At 41.5% G+C, this 22501-nt stretch overlaps 1 protein-coding gene across 4 annotated transcripts in view; it reads left to right on the top strand.

Moving 5' to 3' along the window:
• Positions 1-414: 414 nt before the first annotated feature.
• Hs3st5 (heparan sulfate-glucosamine 3-sulfotransferase 5) overlaps positions 415-22501 on the top strand; it is a 310766-nt gene continuing 288679 nt past the window's right edge. For 2 of the 4 annotated variants that reach the window (XM_017601626.3, NM_001106392.1), the window contains exon 1: positions 415-1207. The gene's annotated coding sequence lies outside the window, so the exon portion shown is untranslated. The remainder of the gene's footprint in view (positions 1208-22501) is intronic. The other 2 variants (XM_017601623.3, XM_017601625.3) reach the window with 1 other exon arrangement.

Raw genomic sequence — 22501 nt, forward strand, 5'->3', positions numbered from 1 at the left:
CAGATCAATGTCCTGCCAGCCCAGAAATCTCATCAAGGTTCTCAAAGCTGGGATCTTAGATTGCTCAGGTGCCCTGATCACCCACCTCGCAGCTACAGCGTGCTAGCCAAAGCTTTCCGCTCCTGGGTGGGACACGATGTGGCCCAGCCGCCTGTCCTCCACCTCCCAGTATCTCCTCCTCCTCCTGCTTCGACCCTTAAGGCCGGGCCTTGCCCCTGCCTATAGGAGCTATAATGCCTATTCCCACCTCCGCTTCAAAGACACCTGCGCTCCCTTCCCCACCCTTCCCCGCCACCCCACCCCTTTCCTCTAGGTCCCTCTGGTGCCTTTAGGAGCGCAGGAGGGGCCACGGGAGGAGGAGCAGAGGGAGGAGGGAAGCGCGAGGAGAAGGGGCGGGGTGGGTGGGATGAGAGCCGGGAGGGTGTGGACTGGCAGCCACTCTGCAGCTGGCCGCCGGGGACCTGGTCCCTCCCGCGAGCCGAAGTGATGGAGGGGAAGAGATCCTCTTAGACACACACGCGCGCGCACATCCCGCTGGGCACGTCTCCGGGAGGCTGCAGCCGGCTCAAGCGCGCCGGGGACCGGGCGGCGGCCGTGACAGCGCGAGCGGCGGGGAGTCCGCGGTCCGCACAGCTTGGCACGGGTCGCGGGAGGACGCCCGGAGGGAAGATCTCTGCCGCGCTGACTGTTGCTCTTTTGAAGGCATCTCAAAGGACCGAGCTTCCTGACACTATAACCGCGGACGCCAGAGGCTCTGCCCCTCGCGTGCCGGGTCCGGGTCGGCGCCGGTGCCCGCCGCGGGAGAGGAGAATGCGAGCCTCCTCCCGCAGAGCTCCTGCGGTCCCCTTTGCAGCGCTGACTCCGGCTCCAGCGGCTGCCCCAGACGTGCCCGCGCCGCGGGAGCGCGCCCTGCCGCACCTGGCTCCAGCCTCCTAGGGAAGTGCGCGAAACGCTCCCTAAACTCCACTACTTCTCTTCCCCACGTCCGCTTGCCGCTCTCCGCCCCGGACACCGCAGCCGCCGCTGTCGCCGCCCCAGAGTGGAAGCCGGGCTACTGTGCTGCTTGTTTGCTCTGCCCGCCGGCTCGCTCCTAGCCGAGCATCCCAAACTACTGGACAACTGCCACTGCGATCGCGGGAACCACTCGGTGACCCGGCGCGACTGGTCTAGGCTTTCCGAGCCCAGGCTGTCACCATTAGGGACAACGGTGAGTGAGCACCGCGCGCTGCTCGCCTCGCGCAGGAGAGAGGGTAGGGGGCTAGAGGCTCGGACCTTCTGGATTTAGAAGAAAGTGATAAGGGGAGTCACCTAGAGGAGTCATTCCTCTGCCCCATGCACTTTGTAGGGCGCGGCTTTCTTAGACGTCTCCCGGGGAAGACTTTGAGCCCGTTGCTGGGGTAGGGGTTAAACTAATAGGACAAGAGAAACGGAGCAATTGCTTTACCGAATTTAAAGGTCTGCCTGCAATCCTGCGGGTCTATCCGCCTGCCCTCTGTTTCTCTGTCTGTCTTGCTCAGAGATCTCTATCCAGAGTTCTCACAAAATCAGATGCAGAACTCGCGGTCACTGATGATCGCACACTGAGTTTAGGGATTCCTGCTTGGCCACTTCTGCGATGGTCGTGTACTGTTATTTGAAGTTATATGGTGGCTTTAAGGGGAGTGGGCTGCACTGAGGCTCAAGCAAAAGGCAGATAGGGTAGACAGGTCGGAGCAGAAGTATTCCCATTACTACAGAAGTGGGTACCTACTCTGGAGAAGACCAGACCGCTCCTAGTGTCAATTCCCATTTCCTCAAGCCTCAGTCTGCTCAACCCTTCCCACCCACACCCAAAACAACACACACACACACACACACACACACACACACACACACACACACACACAACACGGGATGGGTGCAATCGGGGGAGTGATCAAATTATTATTTCTAAGAAGTCTGCAGCCGCTGTGACCCACTACAGCGTAAACTCCTGCCTCCTGCATTTAGAATACTGCCCAGTGAGGAGGGACCCCCCGCACCCCCCCACCTGGTGTGCAGGACTTTGGGTGTCTAGGGTTCCAGGTGCACACCAGGCAAACCTCTAGCGCTACTACTCCTGAGTCATTCCAGCGTGGTGGGAGCAGGTCTCAGGCAGCCCTCCTTTAGTGTATCGACCAAAGAAAGCTACTACTGGAGTATGTATGTTCTGGGTTCTGGGTGGTGCTTTGCTCCCTTCCTGCTCTCTCTCTCTCTCTCTCTCTCTCTCTCTCTCTCTCTCTCTCTCTCTCTCTCTCTCCCTCCCTCCCTCCCTCCCTCCCTCCCTCCCTCCCTCCCTCCCTCTCCTTTCCTCTTTCTTCTGCCCTCCACCTGTGTTTCTATCTGTTATTCCATGGAAAATGCTAGTCTCTTCAGGGGACATTTAATGCTTGTAAAATTGCTTTATATCCTATTATTATTACTTCGCAGATACATTTAATTGCCCTGTGACTCTCTTCTGATTGGTGTAAGCTGAGCCTGATAAATACCATGCAGGGTCTTAGGTTGGAACAAAAAGATCAGGCAGGCATCCTCTCCCTCTCTGCACTGGCCCTATGTAAACTGATGTGTTGACAGTCTTAAAAGTGAGTGCTTCTAAATGACGTTGTTCAACGTTCACTACATATTTCTGAGCTTTAGATGGGTGTTTTCCTGCTACAGTTCAATTCAAAACATTTCTGTCTACTTTTCAAAGAAGCTGTGGGAGACAACAAAAAAGCAATTACCAAATTTGGGTATCAAGTATAACTAGTTTAAACATGTTTTATTGCTATTAATTATAGCACATTTTAAAGTTATCTCTGTTTGTCCTCCTCATGATTTTTCCCCCTCTTTATTCTTAGTGACGTTCTTAGCAGGAAAAAACGAAAGCACCTGTCCTTACCTTTTCCGCTATTCTTGGTCACAACTAGTATTGTTTGCTCTGACCGTGTCAGCCTCAGACTGGCTTCTGCGAGAAAATAAAGTTATTTGCTGGTGAACTGCTATAGAACACAAGGCAATGAGACAAGAGACAATGATGGGAAGGAAACTATTGTTTGTAACTGTCTTCACTGCTGTGGATTAACTGGGATAAGCATAACAGCTCTGACATCTCCTGCAAGTTATTTGAACGTGTTCTGATCTCAATAAAATAGAGATAGGCATCATTACTTATATAAAATATTCTCAAATACATATATAGATAGATAGATAGATAGATAGATAGATAGATAGATAGATAGATAGATAGATATATCTTATGAGGGAAATTTTAGGCAGAGCACTAACTAGTCACACCAGGTGCTGGGTCCTTATTTCTAGACTAAACCAGAGCTTAACATTTGAAGTCACTTTGTCTGTGCAGGCTCTCTAGGCTCTCAATGTTTGGATGACATGCTGGCTTCGCTCTCCTTCCCATCTTGCAGGCCTGCACAGATGTTTTTGAATGAATAACTTTCCTCCTCACTGAATTTGCGCTCATTCAAAAAGTATTTCTTGAGCACATGAGCGCACACAATAAGCATAGCTGAGCTGGGCCGTTATTTAAAACAAGGAAGGATTATTGATTGAGGGAGTGTTTGCTCCTGCACTGTGTAAATGGAACTGTGGAACTGTGGCTTTCTTGAGGAAGCAGTATCTTCCTCCAAGTAGGCGATCCACCAACAGAGCTGTTGACTCAAAAGTCACATGAGATGTTAAAGTGTCTTTGTTTCCACCCTAATCCTGTCATTGTTTTTAACCTGTGTCACGTAGCTGACTCAACTCCAGATAACTGATGTTGTCTCTAACTTCCTGATTGCTTTCTTAGAGTAGGTGTCTGAGCTGTTAGGAGTAAGTCATGAATCTGCACTGGGTCTCATTTCTAGCGCTGTCTTTCTGTATACGTCTATGGAGTAGTGCCAGATCTCAATACATCATTAGTGTTCACTTATGAATAAATGCAAATCTTCCTGTTGCCTCAAGAAAGCAAACTGAGTTCATAGAACAGTCTTTTGCTTCCTCATTCCCTCATCCCTATACTTTTCTAATCTTAGAAACAGTAACACCTCTTAATAATGCAATTCTATGCAAATGAGGGAGTTAACAAAAATGATTGTTTACCTTCTTTCTTAAAGAAAAAGTGAAATTTCTTTTGGAGATTTTAGTTGGGAAGAATTTTCTTTGACTATTTGGGCATATCTTGGCAGGATGCATTTATTTTATGGTAGTGACGTTTATTCATAAATAAAATAACTCTTTATGTTTATTGATGGAAATAGCAAGAGTGCTTACTACAATTGACTGTAGCATATTTAAGAATATACTGTGAGCTTAACACTAAAGTGTATAACAAATTATTTGAGGACTTACGTATTTCATTTGCTGTTTGTACATAATTTTACATTTCTGAGCAATATTTTATTATAACGCTTGAAGATTGCAATTGAGTAGTTATTGTTTGTAGTGGATTATAATCTGTTTTAGAGAAAGTGAGTACTGTGGAGACAGAAAAATAGGAAAAAGGGATAATTGTTCACAGGTTCATATTTATTCAGATCCGGTCCCCAATATAGAGGCGAGTTAAAGCCAGGACCTGTTAAGTTTTTATTATAGACTGGAATGCTGGAATGCTGCTATTTAGAACAGCAGGATTCTTAAATTTTTCTAGCAACTTACTATGATTCCTTTAAAGCATGCTAAGTCATATTTTTTCCTGGAATATGATTAGTTGTTAGCAAGTTTCCCTTTCTATATAATCTGTTTGTTTCTGAGAACTTTGATATTGCCGTGTACTACAAGTAAAATACAACTAAAGCAGAATATCAATGACCGCATTTTAAGTCAATGATCAAACATAGTTCAAGATAGTTAACACTTATCAATTGTTAAAAAAAAATTACATTTAGAATTCCCCATAATTAGTGTACAGGTAAGGATAAATAACCTTTCTAAATCTTATACACAAGTTTCATTGTCTGCCTTATTATTTATTAAAATTTTGTACAATGAGCTATTTTCCGTTATTTTGAAAAGTTAAATGAAAGAAAGCTATGTCTGTATTAAATGTTTGAACAGTTGCTTTCACCAAGTTTTATATGTAAATTATGTAAATGTACTTCTACAACACATGCTCATATGTGTGTTTATGTATATATAATACACACAGGAGAAGCATTTATTTCTATATTGGTCTTTGGGTACAGCTATATGTTGTAATAACTTTGCCTGCTAGGAAGACCATCTTTTGTGACATTTATGATTTATAAAGTGAGCCTCATCTTTAGCGTGATACAAGAGTTTCAGAAGTTTGGTATAAGAAGTTTGGATTGATAAGCTTTCATGGGCAATTTGATTAAGAAGTGTAATAGGCACAGTGTGTGCCTAACACTTTATAAAATATTCTAATGAATAATAATAACTCACTTATTTCTACAACCTCTCTGTCATGAGCCTTCTTGCAGAGGGAAAATACATAGTGCTACTGTGCCCATTTTGAAGATGAGGAAATTTGGGACTTCATCTTACTAAATGACAGTCAAAGCTCTATAAGTACCAAGTGGCAAAGCAGAGACTTGGTCCCAGGCAGCCTCCAATGCTATTCCATTGCTTTTGAATAAGATTGTTTTTCTCATTTTATTTAAATAAATTTTATTAACGTTACACAAAATGAATAACCTAGGTAAAGGGAACCACAATTGAAAACTTGTTTCCATCTATTTGGCCTGTAAACAGACTGTGGCTCATGATCTTGATTAAGGGCCCCGCCTATAATGGGTGGTGCCAATCCTGGTCAGGTGTTTCTCAGAAGCCAGTAAGTAGCTTTCCTCCATTGTCTCACTTACTGCTTCCGGGTTCCTGCCTTGAGTTCCTACTGCTCCTACCCTCCAGGAGTCTTTGTAATGTGTAAGTTTAAACCAAACAAACTCTTTCTTCGCCAGTATCATTAGACAGCAAACAGCCAAGCCTCAAGTGAACGGCAAGATAACTGTAGTGTGAAATGTGTTCGGGCTTCTGAAATTTACAATGGTTTTTAACCAAGTAAATCCTTGACGAATTTACAGGGAAGAGATTGTAATGAAATAGTAGCCTAGGCTGAACCTAGGAGAGACTAGAATGCAGTACTGTACCTTGATGTAGGTTTTAATGGACTGGGTAATTTCCTCAGGCTTAGCTGCTATTAAATTAGCTAACTTTAAGAACTGATGCCATACTTAGGCAGTTTTAACAGCACAGAAGATCTGATACGGAATGTTTTATGTGCCCCATAATATCCTTATAATGTGAACTTCTTGCCATGGAGGTCAGTGCTATGTGTTACTAAAAGGTGCTTGCCCAGGAAATCTGAGTATTATAAAAGGCATGAGATGTAGTGTAACTTCATCAACCTCATCTGCATACAGTAAACATTCTGTTATTCTTTGCTGCATGAACTGAAGCAGGCTACTCCACAAGTTGTTCGTCTAGAGGCAAAACCAAACCAAGAACCTTGCAAACATCTTCGGAATTACATTGTGTATCTTATCATCATAATGGCATGCATTGTCTAGGAGACGATTTCCGTTTCATGTTGCTCTCAGTCATCGTCTGTGAATCATCATCTCTGAAGCCACATGGAACGATAACCTTGTGAAATGGCATGGTAAGACAAAGCGAGAGAGTGTAAGGAGTGTTACCAATAAATAGATCCAAACGCTTGCATTGAGAAATAGGGAAGGGTGCCTGTAATTGTGCCCTTTGTTTTTAAAAGGACATAAAAAGACATAATTAACACTAAATAGCAGGATCCTTAAAGGGCTAATGAGGAAGCTCAATGCTCTATCAGAAATAGTAGTGATCATGCTATTTGAGTATAGTTTGGGGAACTATTTGCAAACAAAATGTCACCATGATGCTTTTTGCCATAGTTAGCTCTCTCAAGTCCCTAAAGAAACTCACAGTAATCAAATGTGCTTCAATGTGAACATTTCTCATAGTACAAGTACAGGATTGCTTAGGGCTGGGTGAGCTCCACTCTGCTTTCAGGACTGCTTATTGCTGACACCTTGGAGTAAGTTGCTTATCATTTCTCACTCTTACTAACTTTAAATGCTATGTGGTGGTGAAACATCATTTATAGAATTCCTCATAATAATTTATACAAAATACACGGAGTAGCAAGTATGACTCAGTGTTTGATCATAGTGACAGCATCACTGTCTTTTTTATCACTGTGACAGCATCAGGATGATCTAAGGAAACAACCATGTGATACCCAATGGGCATAGGACTGAATCATAGGCTTCCGGGCTGTAAAGAACAGAGTCTGTGTATCCTCTTAATGCTGGGGGAAGAGCACAAAGAAAGAGGTTTCAAAACGTAAGTTTGATTTCTGGACTTAAAGGCCTATGTTTAGCATAGAATGTGAGTAGCTAGAAGTGCAATTCAATGACTGAGCATTTACCTAGAATGCCTAAGGCCCTGGTTTCCACCCTAAGAACCACCATAAAGTGGGGAAGGGATATAGAACTTAAGAGAAGGCTCAAAGCCTCATGGGAGAGCTAATTCACGTGCTTATTATAGCACTTTGGGCTTTCTCTTCTTTTGGTATGGCTTCCTTTGGTGTTTTACTATGGAGGCCGAGAGTTTCTGGACTGTAGCTTACTAAGCAAGTCCCAGGGGATCTCAGATGTGGGTCAGTCTGCATGTATTTACCTCTTGAGTGCTGTGGGTACAGGAGTATGCCACATGCCCAGCTTAAAGTCCTTCTGTGCCTGTTCTGACAGAGATTTGCAATATATGTCCTCAGTATGTCCTCTGTCACAGGCACAGTAAGGGGAAAAAAACAAGTTTCCATGAAAGCTACCAAAATAATTGTTTGTCTCTTTACTTTCAATATCAGCTAAAAGTTGTAAGATACACAGGTGTTCTTCGGACTCTAATTTACGCAGTAGGTAGTATTCATTTTATAAAGAGAAAAGCTTTATGTTGACTGTGGTCATTAAAGAGCTAACTTCTTTTAAAAGTTTAATTTAATTCCTAATTTTCCTTTCTAGGTAACTCCTTAACTTAGAAACTCACTCTGCCATTCCCACTTTAAGCTCAGAACGTTTAGATATCCATGCCCTTCTATGTAATTTTCATTTAATGGATTAATAAATGATCCTACCTCACATTTAATATTTCCAAAGTTTACCTCTACTCCTCTTCATTTCCTCGTACCACACAGCTTCCCCTTTAAAAAAAACAAAACAAAACAAACAAGTCATCTTTTAGTTCGTCATCTCATACTGGTTTAGCATGTGTGTATAGTAGCTACATAAGCAATGAATTAAACCACATTCGTTTTGGCAAACTTCTATATCTATTTTTAAGTAGGTTCTAACGGGTTCATCAGTACCCTGCTGACTCAAACTGCATTGGATACAGTAGTAGAAACTGTCCCTGCCTGTAAGTAGGAAGTAGGATTTTCTCACCTGACCAGACAGCTGCCAAGATCTCAGATTACTAACTGCATCTGTTTTTGAGCTAAAGGAAACAAAACAGAACAAGAAGGCACCAGAAGGAGTCTTCTACTCAAGAATGAAGTAACAACCCTGTGTGAGTGACAATCCTCTGTGAGTGACAGGTCTCTGTGACAGGCCTCTGTGAGTGACAGGTCTCTGTGAGTGATAGGCCTCTGTGAGTGACAGGCCTTTGTGAGAGACAGGCCTCTGTGAGTGACAGGCCTCTGTGAGTGACAGGCCTTTGTGAGAGACAGGCCTTTGTGAGAGACAGGCCTCTGTGAGTGACAGGCCTCTGTGAGTGACAGGCCTCTGTGAGAGACAGGCCTCTGTGAGTGACAGGCCTCTGTGAGTGACAGGCCTTTGAGAGTGACAGGTCTCTATGAGTAATAGGCCTCTGTAAGTGACATGTTTTCCTGAGTGACAGTCCTCCATAAGTGGCAAGCCTCTGTGAGTGACTAGCTTCTATGAGTGATAGACCTCTGTAAGTGACAGGCCTCTGTGAGTGACAAGTTTTTATGAGTGACAGACCTCAGTGAGTGCCAGTCCTTTGTGAGTGACAGGCCTCCATAGGTGTAAGCCTCTGTGAATGACAGGCTTCTGTGAGTGACAGACCTCTGTGATTGACAGCCACTGTGACTGACAGGCCTTTGTGAGTGACAAGTTTTTATGAGTGACAGGCCTCCATATGTGGCAAGCTCTGTTAACGACAGGCTTCTGTGAGTGCCAGTCCTCTGTTAGTGACAGGCTTCTGAGTGTCAGTCCTTTATGAATGACAGGCCTTTGTGAGTGACAGGCCTCTATGATGGACAGGCTAGTGTGTGCTCAGCCTTTCTCTCAAGAGGTGCCCAGCAAGGCTTTGACTTTTCCTTTTCTGATCATGGGTTATGCTCCTCTAGAGCTGAGCTTGGCTGGCTTGTGGTCTTTCACCCATGTGCTCTCTTTCAATCAAACATCTTCATTAATATCTGACTCATGAAAATGGAGCATGCTATTCCCCATTACCTTGATAGCAATGCCAGGTATACCAAAAATTTTAGTTATTATATATATATATATATATATATATATATATATATATATATATATGTGTGTGTGTGTGTGTGTGTGTGTGTGTGTGTGTGTGTGTGTGCATTCCTGTTTTTTTTGGGTGGTAGAATTTCATAATTAGATATTTATCTTAGTATTGTACCCCTATAGCTTTTGAAATGGATGAATAGAGACACTCAGGGGTTGCTATGGCAGCATCTAGTTTTAAAGATTTGAAATTCTTTAAAATAATGGACTCCCAATTCTGTACACCAAGGAAAGGCTTGAGAAACTTTATGAACAATTACATTCTTAATGTTACTTCTTCTCAAGTACTCTGTTCTTTTGCTCTCCTGCGTTGGCAATGTTGTCTACCTAGACATCCAAGAACAGTGAGAAACAGAATAGTTACAAGGACCATAGTGGGAAGTGGACATATCTTGGTATTGCTCTGCCTGTCCGATACTGGTGTGTATCTGAGACATGAGCATTTGACCCCCTCACACCAGCTCCCGCTTTAGTTCAGGCCACTGAGCCCTCTCACCTGAATCATGATACCCTGTCCATCAGCTTTGAGTCTCCCTCCTCTTCAGTGCTCTGCAAAGCTTCTAACTGTAAACCCGACCACAATCCACCCCCACCCACATCCTTACTGCTTAATTCCTGCATATCCCAGGCTAAGTTTACACTTACTCAGTCTTCCTTTTCCAATGCCAAGGTTTGGGAGTCATCTCCTGCCACTCTTCGAATGTGTCAAAGCAATTGTGTGTTTGTTTCCGAGCAGTAACAGCTGTGTCCCTTCTGTATGTCCATGACTTTGTACACATAAATATAGATGTCCACTGCTCTTCTAACTTTGTGTCTTTGTCACCACTGTTCTGAATTTTACTACCTGTGTCTTTCTCTGAAGCTCATTCCAAAGCCAGAATGGGCTAGATTTCTGACCATCTGCTACAGTATTAATCACACTCTGAGGGTTGTTTCATCGTTCCCTACCACGCACTCATATGCACCCACTTTACCATCAAGAGACCTTAAACCTGCATCCACTCTATCTGGAATAAAGGAAACTATTGAAAAAAATAACCATGTCATCCCTTCCTCTCCCTAACATTGTTCTTCCCTTTTTTTTTTTTTTTTTCTTTTTCCGGAGCTGGGGACCGAACCCAGGGCCTTGCGCTTGCTAGGCAAGCGCTCTACCACTGAGCTAAATCCCCAACCCCTGTTCTTCCCTTTTCTTACTTGGCAAATTCTTCGATTGATTTCAGTGCTCCTTTGCCAAATGACTCGTGTATGCTGGGAAGTACTCTTCACGTTGACGTCACAGGGACTTAATGCTCTTAGGAAACTTAGAGGCTTGATAATAAAACCAATAGGGAAAGAACCAAATATCCGTTTACTTACTAAATGATGGGGAGATGAAAACTGAAGGTGGTGTGAGAAGATCAAGCAGGGAAGGAAGGGAGTGAGAAATCCCTCTGGCCTCTCCCCATAAATCTATTTATTTGTTTACTTATTTATTTATTTAGGTAATTTTAAAGGTCTGTGGTAAGCATGTACCTATCAAGATTATGTACTATTTTTGGTTGGTTTGACTTCTTTGTGTAGCCCTGGCTGTCCTGGAAGTCACTATGCAGAGCACAATGGCCTCCAACTCAGATCTGCTGGCCTCTGCTGTCTGAATGCTGGGATTAAAGGCTTGTGTCACCATGCCTGGCTACTTACTAATTTTAACAGTAAATTTAGAAGTCTGTTTCTCTAACAGTGGTCTATAGAAAATTGGACTATTTTATTTTTATTTTATACCTTTAAGATTAGGAAAGATTCAGGTGGTTTCATGAACTCACTTTCTGACATTTTTCTATTAAAAGTCTTTGAACTATATAATGTAATCATATATATTTAAGCTGTTTCCTTATAAAGCAAGAGACATATTTAGGTAGTTATTACATACTTAATGTCATTAAAAATTCTGAAGAATCTTATTCATGAAGATTTGAGATAAATATGAAATGAAATTATTTTACCCCAAACAAAATAGAAAATGCAGTAAGACCAAAAGATAAGTGAATGGCGTATAATAATTCCATTACACATGTTTATCAACTAAGAAAGACATAGCAGCTTGTTGGTCAACAAGCTGCATGCGGCCATTCCCTGATAAGTAACCCCAAATATAAATGAAATAAAATATTCTCTTCAACAATACATAACACAAAATATAATCTTCAAAATTATCTCAAGTATACTTGACGGTACTCTAAAAATATTGACGTATTTGCTATGGTATATAAAGTAAATACTGGGAAAGCTCTGTGTAAAAATCCAGAAATTATAGTATTTCAAAATGTACAACTTTTTAAGTGATGATATGATGTCACAGACACAGAATTCCAACTGCGACCTAACATTACAAATCAGTTAAAACTCAGATGCACTAAGACAGTGTATAAAGGTGAAAGGAGAGAGCAGGGTGCATGGGAAACATGAATGCATTTCCTGCTTACACTTGCTGCCATCCCCAACATAAACAAATACATAAATAAATAATAATCCGCAATTGGAAGATATCTGAAATCCAAGCACTTCAGATAAGAAACCTAGTACCTGAATAAACATTTAGTTGACATAGTCGGTCTATCCTTTCTGAAATCAGAAGCAAGAACCCACAGTTAAGTACATTGCTGGATATTTTCTTACTTTCTTTGTAAATTACAAAGACCATGAACAAATGTCATTAACTAAGGAGATAGAAGAATCTCATTTTATATCTTTCAGCTGAGAGTAATCCAATGGGAAAAACTAAGCAAATCTTACCAGCCTTCAAATTTTTACTCTGAAATTCCCGTTGTGAAGTTTTAACAGTATTTTAATTTTAAATGACTTTATATTTATATTTATATTTATTGTCTATGCACTCCATGCATGTGGAGGCCAGAGGACAATTCGTAAAACTCGGTTGTCTCCTTTTACCTTGGGCATCTTGGAGATTGAATGCAGGTCATTAACCTTGGCAGCAAGTGCCTTTCCTGCTGAGCCATCTTGCTGGCCACTCAACCAGATCTTAAAAAGTTGCTTAACCAGAGTTAGATACATTTGAGTGTATGTGTATGCGTGTGTGTCTGTGTACACATAAAGATGTCATAGTAGAACCTAGTATGTATGATTAATATGTGGCAATTAAAGTGTTTCAAAGTATTGAAATCTCGGAAAGTTGAACAAAAGACTTTTGTGTGTTATAAGTAGACAATCAACTTGAAGATGTTTGAAACTGGAATTATGTGGTGAAAAAAATGCCATAAAGTCTCTAAAGTGACTAAGGTCATATTACATAAACATATACATCTAGCAGTCTTCTGTACAGAGAGACCAGTTCTAGGAGTCTGTCCTGGTTGGGCAGATGGATACTCTGGGACTGTCCCCAATACAGTCTCCATGCCAGGGCCTCATGAAATGATGCAGCAAGCTTGAAAAAATTATTTTTCAATGCTTTGGGAGAGGCAGGGGAGGGAAGATCATGGGTTCCAACATTGGACCAGGCTATCTTGGAGTAGGAAAATGAGGCAAAGTTACATGAGAATCTCTGTGACTGTGGAACCAGTGGGACCCGCAAAGGTTCAAATGAGGAAGAAAATGCATGTTCAGCAATGCAAAGGTTCAAAGGTGTGCCTTTGGCTCTGGCGCCTAAAATCTTGCTCAAGTGCTTACCACATAAATCGGTACTATGGCTACAACCCAAAACTCAGCAGCTGACCACTGAGCATCCACAATATTCTAGGACCACAATCAGCTGATTCAGAAGACGGAGGTCAGTGGACACCAGTCTCTCTGTGGACTCAGTGGGGCAGGGAAGAGAACCTATTAAAATTAAAACAGAAACTATTAGAGGCCCCACCTATTCTTCACCCCCACCCCTTGGATTTTTCTCTTTACGTACCACCCCCCCCCCATTTTGTAAGGCCTTCAATGTCTCTTCCATTCTTTCAATTATTATTATTGTTCCTTTTTTTTAAAAAAAAATAAGAATATTTAGGAAGAGCTTACATTTTCTCGGTAGATAAAGTGAGAGTATATGGAAAAACGAGGCATGTATGTCATTCCCAATGGACTGTGGATACTATGCAAGCTAGTCTTTTGTCTATATATCCTAACATGCATTTATATAGTTTTATTTTACTTTTCATTGTTTTGCCCCCCAAAAAACTTTTCTTTGACTAGCATGAAAATATATACATATATACACTTACATATATACATATATATATGTATATACATATATATACTTACATGAATACATTTTATATGCCAAATACATTTTAGAAACATAGTACACTCAGAAGAGTAAGCTGCCAGCTTTATGGGGAACTAGACAAGATAATTAATAACGAGCATCATGGGATCCTAATGCAGTGGTGCATAAGAACCAGTAGATGGAGAAAGATGATGCACCCAAGGCCCTCTAAGGATGTCAGAAGTCTCTCATCCCAGGTAGACTGCATCTACCTGCACACCAAGCTCCCCTCATACTGTACATGCTGATGAGCTTATTTTTCTTCTTGATCCTTCTTCCAGTCTGTCACAGCACTCCTTGGGACTCCAGCTTCCACTCTCCATTCCCGCCACATTCATCTGCCATGTCAGGGGTACGCTTCCCTTTTACCTTGGACAGGATGCGAGCATCTGTGGCTGCTCCAGTACCTGTCTCATGCAGTGAGTCAGGAGGCATTAACTTTGTCCTGACCTTGTTTTAGTATTGCAGATGCAGCTCTATTGTATTGTGTAAATACAAAGATCATGAAAGTATTTTTTTTTCAAACTCACCGGCAGGCTTAAACCGGTCTAATTCTTTTTTTAAGGATTTTTTTTTATTTAATTTTATTGGATATGTTATGTGTTTACATTTCAAATGTTATCCCCTTCCCCCCTCACACATCCCCCTCCCCCTTCTTCTATAAAGATGCTCCGACTCCCACCTCAACACCCTGGCATTCCCCAACACTGGGGAAACAAGCCTTCACAGGACCAAGGGCTTCTCCTCCTACTGATGCCAGACAATGCCATCCTCTGCTACAAATGCAGGGAGGGCCATGGCTACCTCCATGTGTACTCTTTCATTGCTGGTTTAGTCCCTGGAGCTCTGGGGGGGGGGGGGTCTGGTTGGTTGATATTGTTCTTCCTAAGGGGTTACAAACCCCTTCAGCTCCTTCAGTCCTTTTTCTAACTCCACCATTCCCCAGAGAAACTGACTGGATCTCAATGAAAAAGTACACGAAGAAAAGTTATTACTGTGCTTCAAAATGGATTCTTTCTTCTTCTCACCCAGTTTGACAGCAATGAGAAGGCGCATGCGGACTGGTGGAGATTTCAGAGACTTCTCTTTCTGTTTTTCTCAGGAATTTGCCAACTCTCACCTGCTGTACCTTCTGGCTGTGTCAGGAGAACGTCCTGGTCGTGTCGAGAAAATGCTAAGATCTATTGGTGTTGCACAAAGCAGAGATGGCATCGAGATTTCAAATTTTAAAATAAAGACAATTTAATTGTAACTTTTTCTCACGGCGTGCGCTAAGAACCACACAAAATAGTCCAGTTAACGTGGCATTGATGTAAAAGAGCGATTCACTTGTCGTTTGTAAAACAGTGCCTAATCTGAGGAAGTAAGCAGTCACCTTGCCTCTCCCACCCTCTCAATATTAGACCCTCTTTTATCATTTAAAATAGAGCAACCGAAAATAGATTATACTGACAAGGAGTAATTACTGACAGCTGCATTTAATTAGCAAAGCCGATTCCTGCTCATGACAATAAAGTATTATTACATGTTTAGCTCTAGCAGGGTGAGGTGACTTTGCTAACAGAAATGGAAGACATGATTTTTTTTTTCTATTTAAAATCACACACACACATACACACAGTTTGGCTGGAATTGAGCCTGTGCTGCGTGGGAGTGTCTATGGTTTTACAAAAAGAGGGAAAAACAGTAGCTGTAAAGTGTTTTTCTTTTCCTTTCTCCTCTTTTACGAAAACAGACAGATTGTACAACGATAAGAAGTAATCCAAAGCTGACAATTGGCTCACATTCTCGACATGTATACCATTGTTTTTATGTGTGTGTGTGTGTGTGTGTGTGTGTGTGTGTGTGTGTGTGTCTTGGGTAGGAGTATGAGAGCATTTGGGTATCAGTGATAGAAACACAATCCTTGCTCATTTGTTTTCTTTTTTTTTTTTCTTTTCTTTTTTTCCGGAGCTGGGGACGGAACCCAGGGCCTTGCACTTGCTAGGCAAGCGCTCTACCACTGAGCTAAATCCCCAACCCCCCTTGCTCATTTGTAAGCTTATAATTCTTCCTCTCCTGCCTCCTCTTCTTGTATCTCTGCCACTCACCTTCTCCCTCTTTTAATCTTTTTCTTTTAATCCTAAAGACATTTCTTGGTTGCAAAATAGTTCAAAAGCATGTCTGTTCAATCTTAGAATTTGTATATACTCTTAAAAACTTCAAAATCACATGCAATGTTTATTCATTTGATTTGCTGTCCCCTTCCCTTGTTATTCCATTTGCAGACTCTACCCTACATTTCTCAGACTTGAAACATTGCACTATGTGTTCAACACTTGAGCAGTACCTACCCTGAAGTACAGAATTATTAGCTCCAGTGCATGATTGGTTGCGGCTATTTTAAAAATAACTATCAAGTGACAAAAGAAAACGCTACCATCCTTCGTTTACATAATTTCTAACGTTTAAACATGTTACTCAAGGGTACCTAAAAGTATGGTGTGTTTCCGTGGTACTGTCTTAAGGTATAAAGATAGTATTTATTTATTTAGTATATATCAAGTCGCAAAAGTAGCCTCAGTCTAAAATATTGCCGCCTTGTAATTTGCCGTTGTCTATGCTACAGTCACAGTAAAGTCAGATCTTGGATCTACGGCAATAGCAGACGAGTTGAATGTGAATAAAGAAACCCTAAACTGATCCACAAAAGAACTGAGCATTAAACTCCATCACTTTGCCTTTTATCTCTGCTTTCACTTCTCCTTTTTCCCCAGTGTCCATAAACTAAAGAGCCAGGAGCAAAGCAAGCAGAGGCTGTGCGAGAGCAAGGCCATCCCAGAGGCTGTGTCCAGCGAGATGCCCACTCATTCATACCCTGTGACCTCTCTATTCACAGTCACAGGCTGAGGACAAAATCAATGTGTGTAAGCTAAAGAATACGTTGTCTTTGTTGGAAAATAGGAACACATCTATTAAAGGGAAACATTTTATGAGTCTTCCAGTAAGTTAACAGATTTTTATTAGAAGTAACTTCGAAGACCTAGCTGTTGTGTGGGTACTAAGTATCAATAACTTAATAGGTATGCAGTTAGAATAACTGGAGTCATTTGAATAATAAGTCATAAAGCTTCACCAATGCCCGGAATGAACGGCCCTGCCTGCCGAATCTCATCATATTCTCAGAACTACTTCTTGATAGCAGAATTTTGTTCCCGTTTTGTGATTTAGAAACAAAGGGAGAATGGTTTTTTTTCACCGTGGGCTTATAAGAGCCAAGGGCTTTGATTGAGGAAAAAAAAGTATTTGCTCACTGGAATTGGGCATGTTTGACAACACAGTGTCTCAATTACAAAACTTCCCCAAATTAGACAGAAAATTGGAGACTACTACCCAACTGTTGTAATTACTATGCTAGTTCATAAATTAGTACTGAGGGGAGAGAGCTCAGATCCTTGATTTTAGGGATGTCAGTGAGTCAGGAAAAGTGTAAATCATTTCCTAGAGTTAAGTAAGAATTAATTCATTATTTTCTCTCTCTCTTTTGTCTTTTAATGTGAGAATTCCATGGAAGGCAGGAAATTTTGTTCACCAATATCTCTTGAGCATGGTAGAGTATTTCCCATCGTAGTAGCTTTTCATTAAGTACTCGGTGAATGAAATCATATATGAGGTGTTAGGGGAGAAGAACAGAGGAACAGAAAGTGGATGTGAGAGAAAAGTAAGAGGAAGTGCCCCAGGAGGAGGGAAAGCTTACACAGTAAACACCAAGTAGGACTAATCAGAGCACGATTACACCATGAGACCACAGATACTGGACAAAACTGAGTGTGTTTACCCCTTTCCTCTCCTTTCTTTCCTTATTCCCCTCTTGGTATTGTTTCCATTTTAGTTGGTGTTACCCCCACATCCATGTCTTGAATGTTCCTCCTCCAATGTGGGCCACTGTTTTGGCAAGTTGTTGAAGCCTTGAGAGATGTAGCCTGCTTAGTGGCAGAATAGAATGCCATTTGAAGGTTTTAGCCCTGCTCTGGGCTTCCTGGTCCCTATCTTTGTTATTTCAAGAATCTCCTGGTGTAGTGAACTCAGCCTTGCTTTTTCAGCCATGATGAATTGAAATCACAACTCAGTTCAGTGAGTGCTTTAAGTGTCTACCTCGAGGACCTCAGTCACAGGACAAGTGAAGTCCAACTAAAGTTTGGGTGACTGGATTTCTGATTGTCTTGAAATCTGCTTTATTGGTGATTGCAAGAAACCTTATCCTGACTGGAAAGTAGAATCAATAAGCAATTTGGGTATTCCTATGCAGCACGTCTTGGAATACTCTTCAATCTCTAGTCATGTTTCACATGGGCTGATTACACGTTCAGACCTATCTCGCCTTCTAAATCCTAACTTCTAAATGCAACTGTCTCTTTTAGGCCAGCATACCTTTGCAACAACAACAACAACAGCAACAAACAAACAAACAACAAAAACCAAAAACCTTTTAGCACATTTATACTCAAATACTTTAGGATCAATTTCCCAATTTGAATCCACATTAGACGAACCCAACTTGATTCCGTATTTAGGTCTTCAGCCTTTCACATGAATCTAGGCTTCTTTGCAATCTAATTAGGTTCTTATTCTAACAATTGATTAGTTGTGCCTGGCTGAAATAATTCATCCACAGTGTGGAGTCCTCAGGCTTGCCTCACCCTTGTGAGGCTCAGGCTTAAGATACATGTGATAGTGTAGAGGCTGTGTGGGTGTCTTTCAGATGCCTGTTTTAGCTGTTCATTCACTCCAAGTCTAGATTTGACTCATTGTTTAGGTCCTACTTTGGGCCAGCCCTACACATTTCCTAAGTGTTTAAAGTCTCCTTTCTCATAGTTATTGTCATGTAATCAATCACAAATTGTGGAATTTATGGTTGGTTAGCCAGTTCTATGGGTAAAGTTGTTTTGTACTTTAATGTTTCTGAGGTTGCTAAAATCATACCAGCAACTGGAATCACTATGATGTTTCGGTTCTGATCATCCTAAACTATGTGAAAAGAGGCCCTGGGGATTCATTCATAGCTTATCCCTGGTCCCACCAATGTCCTTGGTTACAACTGCTGATGGTCTCTCAGAGAGAATATTCAGAGATTTTTAGGAACATTTGGACCAGTTGTTTCAAAGTTTCGAGTAGACGTTGGATGCAAAAGGCAAGAACATTATGACAAGAGAATAACTGATAAGTGATACCTCAGGTGCACAGGGGAATTAATTTGGATGGAAAAATATCAGTACAAGATTGTAGTAAATAAATCCTAGCCCATTGATAATGAAATCATTTGGAGAGAAGAGCATTTATATTTTTTTAAAACCAGGTCAGAACTATTACACTAATGTTACATCAAGAAGTTTCAACAGGTTCAAGTCTTCTCTGTTGCTCTGTACCATGGTAGAATGTCAAAAGTCACATGTAAATGACGAATAAAAGTGCTGAGTTGAATCCAGAAGCCTGTTCTTGTTACAAAGTCCTTGCCCCTCCAGGGCCAGGTTAGAGATGAGAGTTTTCAGAAAAGATATTAAAGGAAATACAGGTGTGACTTCCTCACAGAATGCAGCATAGCAGCTTCCTAGTTTTCTCACCCAGGCATTAAATTGGATGCCAATGAGACCTGGCAGCCCGTTATCTAAAGAGGAACCAGAGTGGATAAACATTTCCATGTAGTTAAATTTTATATGCAATGATGACCATAGTAGTCCACAGCAGCTCTTCTCTCCAGTTTTATTTGTTTCGCATTAGTCCCTTTGTCCTTTTTCCCTTTGAGTCTTACATTCTTGGGGGTTAGGAAGAAACAGGAAACAGTTACTGTGCTGTCCAGTGCTGCTGGAATCATCCTTCCTGTGGTGTGTCTGCTGACAGATTGGAGCAGAACTTCTAGCTGGCTCAGTGCTCCTCCAAAATATCCCCCCAACTCTCTTCGGTACTGGAGGTGAATTATTTGATTTTCTAAAAGAATCTTTGAAATGGGTGTTCAGCCACCTTGGTCTACAAAGCAACAACCACCTTGGTCTAAGCAACAACAACAAAAATCAATTCAGAATTTTTGATAAATTTACATTCTTTAACTTTTGTTTATTGAAATGGAAAGCAAGCCACTGTAAAAGACATATCACACAGCCCCCTAGCATGTATTGACTGCTTCTCTCATTAGAATCCTTGAAGGTAGTTCTGTATCCTACGTTTACACACGAAGAAGTTCTAGCTTAAGAAAATCATTCGAAATTGAACAGCTGAGAATTGAACTCCTATCTTACCTGTTCCATAAATTTATGGCCCCTGTTTCCAGTCACCTGCTCTGCTGTTGCCCATACTTGTAAATGCCTTGGGTTCTAGAGAAGAATGTAAGTATTCCTGCACATGGTAGAAACAGGCAAGTCTAAGACCTCACCTCTCATACTTTATCCCCACCTTCCTGCTGATCATTCAGAAAAGAATCCTTAATCACTTAACTTGGCATTAAGCATGTTTCAGGCAAATTTACCTGTGCTCCTTTCCCAGTCCCCCAAACAAATTTATTTTACAATATTCCCTTGTCACTTCTAGATGATGATGATGATGATGATGATGATGATGATGATGGTGGTGGTGGTGGTGGTGGTGGTGGTGGTGGTGGTGGTGGTGATGATGATGATGATGATGATGATGATGATGATGATGATAATAATAATAAGAAGAAGAAGAAGAAGAAGAAGAAGAAGAAGAAGAAGAAGAAGAAGAAGAAGAAGAAGAAGAAGAAGAAGAATGGTTCCCTTCATTGCGGTATATCATTCTTTACTCTGGGTATTGGAAGGGAACATGATAAATTACGTCCTGGCAAATGATCAGTCTCAATGCTCCCTCACCTCTTGACAAAGCAAACTTCACTCTCTGACTGCGAATATTACAACCAAAAGGCTCTGCTCCAAATTGTCTGCATTCTGAGGCCAGTGATAGGTACAACATTTAGGAGAAATGCTGCCCAACCCAGGAAAGGAAAAAAAAAATAAAGATGTTTGTCTCTATCAGATTCCCCTGGAAGCAGCACAAGTCACACACAGTCTTCTAGTAACCAAATCCCTGTCTAGGTCAAGGCATCGAGGAAATATTGTGTTTGGGAAGTTCCATCATGTCCATCATGTCTGTACCACGAAACAAATGCTTACTCAATCTCAGTAGCATACATGGCCGTTTCATTAGGGAAGCCAAGGGAACCTTAATAGATACAAGGCATGCTAGGTGACAAGAAAAAAGGAAACATGCTGTAGAGAATTCTTTCCAATGCCCTTTCGTGGTCGCCACATCAGTGGTCTGCAGGATTCCTGTCCTGTCACAAATCTATTTCCTCACAGTTACTGCTTGCTTTAAGTGGAGATTGGTCATTGTCAACAGAGAACTCATAGGCTGCCCTATTGCCTTTTTTAATTTATAATTTATATTTAGATTCTGGAATCACTTTCTGTGATGTCAGTTCTGCAGCTGATTTTTTTTAATGTGTTATGCAAGCAAATGTGTAGATTTGCTGTAACTATAAACACAGTGCAAGGAAAAGGCAGGCTCGTCTGTCTCCTTCAGACTTGATTAGGGAAGGCTATGACGACAATATTTTTAGTATGGTCTTTCAAATTAAGGTTAAGTTGCTTTGAAGCCAGTCAGCTATGGTAGGTTTATTTATTTTGAGGGCTAGCGTGAAACAAATTGAAAATATATCCCTGTCCAAAGACACATTATGTAGCTACTTTAAAAACGCATTTATTTTTCCAGTTGCGTAGGAAATAGATTTACAGCACAGAGAAATTTCCTTGTCTGGCTTTGGTGATAGAAATTCGAAAAGAGTGAACAGTTCCATTGCTTGTGTTAATGCTACTAATACAAGTGTGAGCATTCTGTCGGCAAAGACCTTTCTGCTATCGGGACTGCATACATGAAAATATACTGGGTATTATGTTAATCTAAACCTCATAAAAGGGGCAAATTGGACAGTGATCATATTAAAAGTGGCTTTTCCCTAAGTATGATTTTAATAATTAATCTGAGAGAGAGCGTTCTATCAAATCACTGGGCTATTAAGTGGCCAGAATTTAGCAGACTGCCTGAGTTTCTCTTGCCTCCCATTAGCAAGATACAGGCAGAAGCCACGGTCAGATAAATAGCCAAATGCCACACAAAGTATACATGTATGTCCAGTGTGTACTTTCTTCAGAACACTTTACGCAGTGTCAAACCTAAGGTTGTTGAATAGAGTTCATAATGGATTATGTCTGTATCATATTAATACCGTGTCACATGTGTCTGTAAAGATCTTTACAGCCAGGAAACTTGCACTGTGTAACAAATAGCAGACACTCAATGGAAGGGCACCAGCAATGGGAAAGCAGTCCCCATTCTCTGGTAGCCTACCAGGACATGTGACCCAAAGAGTAGAAGCTCAGGTTGGATTGTGTTGAGGCCCAGTGCAAAGATCAACAGTAGTCAAGACGAGGAGATGATAGCGCTAGTAAAGCTAAACAAGAAAGACTAAGAAACAAATACTTAACGTCATCAGCAAGGAGAAACCTAGCAGAGAAAGAAAGGTCAGTCAAGTAGACTTGAGAAATAATGAACAGCTTCAGATAAAGTGAAGGCAGCGACCCCAAGGTCTGGAGTATTTTATACACTGTACTTGGGACTTGAGTCTTACCCACACCATGCTATTGGGTAAAGCAGGGGGTGCTAGAGGGGCTCCTAG

Source organism: Rattus norvegicus, chromosome 20 (assembly GCF_036323735.1).
Source record: "Rattus norvegicus strain BN/NHsdMcwi chromosome 20, GRCr8, whole genome shotgun sequence".
Lineage (NCBI taxonomy): Eukaryota > Metazoa > Chordata > Mammalia > Rodentia > Muridae > Rattus > Rattus norvegicus.